Source organism: Desmodus rotundus, chromosome 4, assembly GCF_022682495.2.
Source record: "Desmodus rotundus isolate HL8 chromosome 4, HLdesRot8A.1, whole genome shotgun sequence".
NCBI lineage: Eukaryota > Metazoa > Chordata > Mammalia > Chiroptera > Phyllostomidae > Desmodus > Desmodus rotundus.
Genome location: NC_071390.1, coordinates 111516570 through 111526131, shown reverse-complemented (window position 1 = coordinate 111526131; position 9562 = coordinate 111516570). Strand labels below are relative to the sequence as shown.

Genomic DNA, 9562 nt, shown 5'->3' with positions numbered 1-9562 from the left:
CATCACAAAGTCACAAAAGAGGTGTTCCCTCACTACAGACATGATTTATTAATTCAATTGATTTTAACAAATATTTATTAAGCATGCAGTATTTTAATGCATCATCGTTCAAGAAGGCAGAATGAGAATCATATATATTATAACATTAAAATCATTATATGTATATACATACATATACACACGGGGTGGGCAAAAGTAGGTTTACAGTTATAATACAAATAATACAATAATTAATAAATAATAATACAAAAAATCTTTCATGTACTCACAAGTGTAAACCTACTTTTGCCGACCCCTCTGTGTGTGTGTCTATATACAAAACCCTATATATAATGGGCTTATATAAAATGTCTTATGTTATCTGTAGAATAGCCTTACTGCATAGATGGTAACAGTTATGGCTGAGTGATTGTGGAACCGCAGTGCATTTTTCACTCTGTGATTCTGTCCCCTTTCTGATAGTTTCTTTCTCCTGCCAGCCCAGCTAAACTTCTTGAGACACATGCTATTAAGAAATATACCTGGGATACAAAGCGCTCTTCTGAGTTGCTTTCCTTTCTTCCTGGCTTGCATCACCTGGTTATCAACTTCACGAAAGCCCTGGCCAGTACGACCTGTTGATTTTCCACTGTGACGATTTTCAGACCCAGATAATCTTCAGTCTTGAGTTATCCATACCTACAGACTTCAGGGTGCAGCTGGTCCAATGAACACATTTATTGAAAACATAAACTTTTGGAATTCAATCGGGCCCCTTTTGTTACAATAGTCCTTTTGTTTATCTCTTATTTTGTAGTGGAATTACCAATTTATGACTCTCAAAACCATCTCTAGGTCTCTTCAGTTCTCCATTTTCAGGTCTCTTATCTTTACCTCCCTAGTAAAAATGCTACCAGGATGTAGCGTTTTTAATTCAGTACTCTTACTCTCTCAAACTGGTTTCCTTTCCACATCCTTATTTCTACCAGAGGCACTACTGTGCTCTAATTTACTCATTCTCAGTTTTGAGGTATTCCTTTCCAAGTTGTTCCTTTAATCATTCCAAATTTTCCCCATTATCAATCTAATTTCTCAACAACTGCCTCTTAGGTCATATTAATTATCTTCACACTGATACAAGTCAGGAATTATGTCATTATTTCATAACTGTTAAGGATCTATTCTAACATCCTAACTCTAAGACAGACCATGAAAATATTTGTTGAATAAATGAGCACCCTAATGGATACATATTTGATACTTGGATAAATTAATATCTGAGATGCAATTACTTCTCCGCCCTCACCTCCCAGGAAAATTGTGACAGTTTTATGCTGGGATTTTTCTAGGTAGAGGCCACATCTGAACAAACTTTTCTCCTTTATTCCCTGAAGTCTGAAGATGCTTTCTTTCTAATAAATACTCAAGAATTTTATTTTGATTTTAGCAAATGTTGAATGACCTTGTAGAATGAAATAAATTTGGAGAGGATATTTGTTAATCTCAAAGCAACAGAGAACTTGTATATAACATAAAATCCCAAAGACCTTAGAACTTCCTGTGGTGAAGAAACATAAAGATAAGAAAGTTAAATACTACTGGTAAGTGTCTTACATTGAGTAAATAATGAATATCTAAGAAAGAAGAAAACAAAAAATTGGGCCATGCTTTCGGAAGACACTTAAACTCATCACAAGGGTCTCTGAAAATCTCTCAGGACCTCTTTAAGAAGTTCCCACTTTTTCTTTCTGAGATGTGAATTTTAATATTTTTTTCTCTTAGTATAACCACATTTAAATATATACTATTTTGCAATCCACAACTCTAATTTAAATTATTTCCCTCCTTTCTGTGTCCTTTTTTAGAGCTTTATTTTAATTTTCATTGAACAATTAACAGCTTCATATGAAGAGTTATTCATGTATCTCAAAATCAAGAGAATGATAGTAAATATTGACTAAAAATGTAACTTATTCCATTCCTTTTTTTACTCCCAGTTACATAGTTTTGCATCAAATCAAACCTGACTACTATAAACCACATTCCTGAATAGCTTACTATTTTAAGTTATTTTACATTTTTTGCAGAAATAAGAACGTAGACCTCTTGACTCTCCAGCATTCTTTCACCCATTCCAAGCTGCAGGGTTGTGGGTAATCTTTGAGTCACTAAAAACATGTTGTACGTGTGGGTGGTTTTTTCTTTCTTTCTCTCTCTCTTTTTTTCCCAGAGACTGGTAAAATTGCGCTGGCTCCAGAGTGTCACCCTCATGCCCTAGCAGTAGAGGTCATCAGTAGCACGGAGTCAGTTTGGGATATCTCCCAATCAGAAACAAATAACAGTGACTCCTCTGGGAATCCATTGAGACCATTACAGACCTTCCAACGAACAGTTAAGCTTTGTAGTGTGCCTCCTTGAGAAACAGCTGTTTGTCTAACCTTTGAACTGACCGATACATTAATCTGAAGCATAATTTAGTTCTGTCTGAACTTCTGGCTATGGCATGAATAGCTGGCTTGCTTACATTCTACCAGTCTCCAAAATAATACTTTTTGTGCTTGTTTTTAAAAAGGCATTTTCCCTTCCCAATTTAATTATGTATGATCATTTGATAAGGGGATGCCAGTGCTGGTGTATAGTTCCTACCCTCCTACCCTGGTAACTCTCCTTCTATCTATCCTTGATCCTGCTGTAGTTACTGATACTCATCAGAATCTGTAAAGCAGCTACTGGAGCCTCTTTTCACACCAAAGAGAAGTTGCCCTCAGGGCTTTGCTCCGGTGAGGAGAGGTTAAGAGGAGTGGCACAAAGTCTGAGCTCCTGCACCTTGCTGTGCTGTGCTCTCCAGTGCCATTGTGCCATTCCACAGGGAGGAGCTAGAGTGAGGCAGCCTCCTGCGGAGTCTCCCTTTGCGCGCTGGGGAAGGTTTATAGCACAGGAAACCATCAGATTTTGTAATTCCTTTATTAGAACTAGATTCCTATCAGTTCAATGGAAAGAATGGGAGAGAAACCCTAGCAACTGGGAAGATACTGAGGCCACAAATGTGTAACTGGGAGACTACAAGCCCATTCTTTTATGGGTTGAGTCCAAAGAAATTGTAAAATCAGGACAACAAAAAAAGAGTTGCTAACCGAAACAGCTTAAAGTTAAAGTGCAAACACTGAAAGCACGTTGTAAGCTACTGGGAAACCTCAAGGATGAGATGGTCTCAAGAAGTCAAGAGTTTGTCTGTTTGCTTTTAAAGAAAACAAGCAAACACCACCCAATACAACTGAAAAGCAGCTGGTAACTGACTCAGAAGTACAAAAGAGTCCACAGGTCCAGAGCATCACGGAATAAGGGAAAGATCAGGGGGAGGAGATTTGGGAGACCTCCCCCGCAGCCTGTTAAGTTCGGATCTCAGCTCCTTCACTAATTCTGGAACCCTAAGAACCTCTCAACCTCTTCTGTCTCGGGTGTATTATCTGTCAATACAATACTGATTCATTTATCTTATAGGATTGCTGTTGGTAGTATAAGAGGGAGCACATGTAGAGACTGGCCTGGAATAAATCTCAAAACGCTAGCTGATTAGAGACCAACTGCATGGCTGTGCGGAAGGCATTCCATTTTTCTGCAATTCAATTGCTTCACATACAACATTAGGTGAAGGGTCTAGGTAATATCCAAAACAACTTCTAGTAGTAAATTGCTATGATTCCTATGAACTTCAGATAAACATACTCACCCTACACCACAAAGATCTAGAAAAAGAAGAAAAAACTAAGCCTAGAGTTAGTAGAAGAAAGAAAACCAAAGATTATAACATAAATTAATATAATAGAGAATGAAAAAGCAAAAAATCTGTAAAAGTAGGATTTGGTGTTTTGAAGATCAACAAAACTGACAAACCTTTAGCTAAATACCTAAGAAAAAAGAAGAGGTCTGAAAATGAATAATGAAAGAACAAAACATTACTCTGATGCAGAGTATTAAAATATGTGATTAAAAGCATCTTCTTAAAGGCGGAGGGGAAATTTGGGGATGATGAACAGGGTGCCACCGAAGGGAAAGAAACCATTACCATGTTCTGAAAAGAAATGATGCACTCCGGGGACTGGGGAGAGTGGCAGTAGTGGCACCACCCATGAGCTACTGCATCCCTGGCCAACATCCATGTAACTTGGAGAGGGCTGCCCTGACAGAGGCACCTACACCTGGCACCGCTACATCTTTTCGTGGCTTGCTGGCTGCATGACAAAGAGCAGCAAGGATGACGCATGTCCTGTCATGTCTGTGTTAAGAGAAAGGGAGTCCCAATCACTGCCAAATGTGGGAGCAATTGGAACCTGTAAGATCTCTAGCATCAATTCACTCGTTGCCAAAGTACACATCCTGTGTGTGGGGTCCACACCGCTTCGCTCTTTTTGAGGAACTGTTCACAAGAAAGATGTCCGAGGTACTGAAATGACGAGGCTGAAATTTATGAGTTTTCACTCAGGCGATGTTGTTTTGGCCAAAGTGATCTCCCTAGGTGATGCACACAGTCCAACTACCTCCTGACCACTGCCGAAAATGAACTAGGGGCGGTGGTGGCCCTCAGTGGATCAGGTGTCCAGATGGTTGCCATCAGCTGGTATGAGATGTAATGCCCTAAGAACCACACTAAAGAAAACCAGAAAGTGGCCTGAGTACAGCTCGAATTCTTGCAGACCTAAGAAGCCACATTGTACCCCAAGGAAGGGGTGAACTCTTTCTAAGAGTATATATATGAAAATAACAGAAAGATGCCACTGTCTTTATTCAGATACCTGGGGTCAGCCAGCAACCAGCTCTGGAAAAGTCGGCCAGAAACTAATTCTGTTGGTGGGATATTTTTATTGTGAACTTCCTAGTGGATTTTATTCTCTTGAGTGATTCGATTTTGGGGGCTTTGAAAACAAACTATGTGATATTAGAAATAGCTTATTCCTTTTGACAGACTTATACATAGTTTTGCTGTGAAAAAAAAAGTGTTAAAGTCTGATAGGGGAATGACTATGGAGCCAGAAACAAAGAGAATAGACTCCAGTAGCACTAATAAGGGAAACATCAGAATGAAATGATATAATAAATATCCTCTATGTCTTTAGTGCGGGATAATACTGAGGATAGAATATGAACAAGACCAAAAAGGTCTAGGTCTTGTGGTAGAAAAAACTAAGCATGTAAGACAATAAATACACAAGAAATTACAGATGTTGAAAAATCCAATAAATGAAATGAATAGGGCTGTATCACTGTGAATGGATGCACACAAAAATACTGAAGGTAGATTATGTCAAAGAAAAACCAGAGATGAATAGTAATTAAAGCAGTGAAAACAGGTTTTATCCAGAATTATTGCCACAGGAGGAAGAGACCTCCCTGCAGAATGGGCTCAACTCCAAACACAGCAGGGGCACGTGGGAATTTATAGTCAAGGCGCAGTGGATGGAAATTGACTAAAGGTTATTCTGGCTAAAATGGCCTAATGGGATTCTTGCTGAAGAGGCCACGTGATCAGACATTGCCTGGGGGATGGTGGAGGATGAGGAACCTGGTCAAATATTGAGGTGATTAGAGATTGAGGGTGGGCATTCTGGCTAAACTGAATTAGCAGGATTATTGCTAAAACAAGATTTATATGGAAGTGCCCAGATGGGCCTAGGAGAAGGTTAGGAGCCTGACTAAAGTTTGGTCAGGCAAAGAATCTTTGTCCATTGTGAGAACTTCATGCTTAGCATAACTCACTAAATTTTTAAAAACCTAAAAATGAACATTTTTTGATATAATAATAAAGGAAGTGTTATTTTCATTTTGTTAAAAAAATGAGTGAAAGAGAAAGAGAAGAAGAAAGAAGCAACTAATTCAGAAACTCTACCTGACTTTCAAAACTGAGTATTTTTATACCTGTACAATAGTAACCGAGGTCAGGGATTCACTACACTGTTACTTAAACATGTCAGATCAAATACATATTCACATAGATTAAGTTTGCACTGATTATAATATACTGGCAAATTTAAGAATTTAAAATGAAATAATGATATAAAGTTAGGAATTCTCTAAATGTCAAAGACGACAAAACAAAAACAAAAACAAAAACAAAAAGATGAAGAGTTAGTTCCAGACGAAAGGAAACTGGAACGGGTCCTGACAACCACATGCAGCGCATGATGCTTCGTTGGACTTCGGATGACTTTGGACGCATACAACTGCAAAAACTGTGATCACACAAACAAGAGGAGCTTGAGTGTGGACTGTGCAGCAATACGTATAGTATCATATTACGTATACAATATTAAGTTTCTTGAGTGTTATCATGGATTACGGTTTCCAAGGAGAATATTTTTATTCTCAGGAAAAATAAACTGAAGTGGTTAGGAGTCGAGTGTCCTGGAGTATGTAAGATAATCTGAAGTGATTCGGGGAGAAAAGTATGTATGGAGATAGGTAGGTAGGTAAGATAGACTGATAGAGCAAGAGGAGAAAACAAATGTAGAAACTACTAATTGTAATGATTCTAGATAATCCATATACAATGTTCATTACGCTATTTTTCAACTTTTCTAGATATTTTAAATAGTTCAAAATAAAAACTTGGTTTAGAAAGTAAAAATCATTATATTTTCCCCTCAAATTTGAATGACAGCTAATATAAAATACTTGGCCAGTCATAATATCATTATTTCTCCGGAGCACTTTGAAAGTATTACTTCATTTTTTTGCAGAGGCTTAGTGTGTTGTCAGTCTAATTGTATTTTTTAAAAACAGGTAATCTGTCTGTTTTTGTTAAGGCTTTATGATTTTACTCTTTGCCTTTGAAGTTCTTCTTTCACTCTGTTCTTGCCAGGTGTGTGCTGGTTTATATTAACTCTGCTTGGGGCTTGGAGTAGCCTTCATTTGATGAATTCATTTCTTATTTTAGAGTTATAAAATTAGGAATGACTGTCTTAAAATAACCTTTAAGTTTATACCTATACTCCACATACTACAAGGACACATACATATGTATTTGCCTCAGATGTGGTGCTAGGGAATTTATCAGTCTCTTACCAGTTTTATATTGATTTTTAATTTATCGGTCTGAGATATGGTTATATATTATGTGAATTTGGATCCTAAGCCTGCTGTAGCACCAGCTGGATTTCCTGTTCTTTAAGAGTGGTTCCTTTCCTTCTGCCCAGGGCCTGAGGCAAATCACAAATTTCTTTGTAGTATCCCCAGATGGGGAGAGTTTTCTAGTTTCTGTTTGGAAACAGATATTTTGCAACCGTTTGCTTTATGTAAGTAGCTCAGCTGCAGATCCTCATATTTATAGGGCCTAAGACTCTGATTTCCATTGTTAAAGGTTGTGGAACTCCATCCTCCATGTAATATAAGGAGCTAGATTTGGAAAGCCATGCACAGGAACGTAAGTGAGCGGATGGGGAAGTGAACAGAATGAGGTCTATAGAAAAAGTTAAATGCAACAAGGTGATCAAAAGAAGTAAACATATTTTTCTAAAAGCATTTCATGTAGATGAGAAATATCATTGATATATATTACTTTATGCATTATCTGTATGTACACTTTTATTTTTTTTTGCAGATCTTATTTATTTACTTTTAGACAGAGGGGAAGGAATGGAGAAAGTGAGGGAGAGAAACATCAATGTGCGGTTGCCTCTTGCATGCCCCCTACTGGGGACCTGGCCGGCAAGTCAGGCATGTGCCCTGACTGGGAATCAAACTAGGGACCCTTTGGTTAGCAGGCTGGGGCTCAATCCATTAAGCCACACCAGCCTGGGTTATATGTATACTTTTATATCCCTTTTCTGTTACTGCACTTTTGGGGAACAAAACAGATTGAGTTTAATTATATTTATCTAAAAAGCTATTTTTTTAGTTTATAAAATCTCATTAGAAGTAAAATGCTCTTCTCTCTCCTAAGAATTTACTTCTCTTTTCCAACAATGATGTTAATGTGGGATTTTTTTTGAATTCCTAGGGAAATGTCTTCCTACCCTAGATTTGTTGATCTAGGGTATAGGCACCTCAATTGGGCTTTTCCTGGAGTTCTTTAGAATTCATACTAGTTAAAGGTACCCAAACCCTTCTTGGAGGTGAAACTGTGAGAAACATAAGCTATTTGAAGAAGATTAGAAAATAAGACCCAAGGGAAAGAGAGAGAGGGCCAAGGGCCACATTGGTGTCCCACCCTAGAGTAACGACGTGGTCTTCAGAATGGATTATCCAGCCCTGCCCCAGCTCACTTCACATGGGTTGGTGATGAATGACCCAAGTAAGCTCTCCCAAATTCCAGATCCACACTTGACAGGCAAAATGGCTCATTTAAGGCACTAAGATTTGTGGTAGTTTGTTACACAACAATAGATAACTGGACTACTTCACAACCACACAACAACAACAAAATTAAACCTTTGAGAAAGAGCTATTTAAGATGAAAAGCTTATTTTATATTTCTTATTACATCAGCTTATTCATATCCACTGTTTGGCTCATAACTACAATAAGAGTCAAGGTGACAGCTCTTAAACATACTGTAGTCTAGTGATATTTATCCAAAGAAGTGCCAGTAAGTGACAAATGAAGACATGTCTCATCTCATTACAGGCCGAGGAGCTCCCTGCCTTGCTCAGAATATCTATCACACCTGGATACTGAATTCAGTTTGAGGCCTCTCAGCTCCAGACAGTTTGGAAGAAGTTCAGAGGAGAGTGATCCCAACTCTGACCCACACCTCCCCCAATTAAAAAATAAAAATTCAAAAAAAAAAAAAAAAGCAAAAACCCAACAGTCTACCCCACACATAAAACCACAGTGATTAAAGAAGGAAGGCCTGGCTAGAGATTAAAGACAAAGCCTGTAACTACCAACATGAAAACACACCTCGGGGCTAGCAACTGGTAACTGCACGAGAGGTATGATCTGAGGCTAGAAATATTTGAGAGTCATCTTGTAGCAGCAATAGAACCAGTCTTTATAAGGTTCTACTAATTGGGAAAAAGAATTGTTGTTTGTTTCATATTTATTCTCTGCACCCCCCCCAAGCCTACCTTAGCAAACGTGGAACAAAAATTGCTAACTTGTGGGAATAACAGATTTTACTGAGGGTTAGAAAGGCGTATTTGTGTCATAACACCAATAAGCTAATCACATTTCCCTCTAATTCCTAGGCAAAATTTTTCATAGAACCCAACCACCTCCAGTCTGCACCGTCTCCACGTTTCTCCTGACTTGACCATTGCCCCCACCCAACCTAAAAATAATTTTTTAAATCCCTGCTTTTAAATTGTACACAGAATTTCAGTTCACCTGCCAAATTCCCCTGTTTCTATCTTTACATATCTACAGACCCATTAAGGTAATTGGCTGAAGTGTTATCTACTTATTTCAGGTTTGAATCTCGGCCTCTTTCAACAGCCAGCTGCAAGGAGCTGAAAATAGATTTGCTGAATTATGGCAATTTCCTCAAATCCTAGAGACTCCAGTCAATTTTGCTTTTAAATAGCATTTCCTTTTTTTCTTTTTTTTTGTGAGTTTGTAACGGTGTATGTTTCAGATGTCTGTTATGGAG

The 9562-nt window shown here is 38.1% G+C and overlaps 1 pseudogene; it reads left to right on the top strand.

Annotated features, from left to right (window-relative positions):
• The first annotated feature begins 4291 nt into the window (after positions 1–4291).
• Positions 4292–4679, top strand: LOC112321059 (exosome complex component CSL4 pseudogene; annotated as a pseudogene).
• Positions 4680–9562: the final 4883 nt, after the last annotated feature.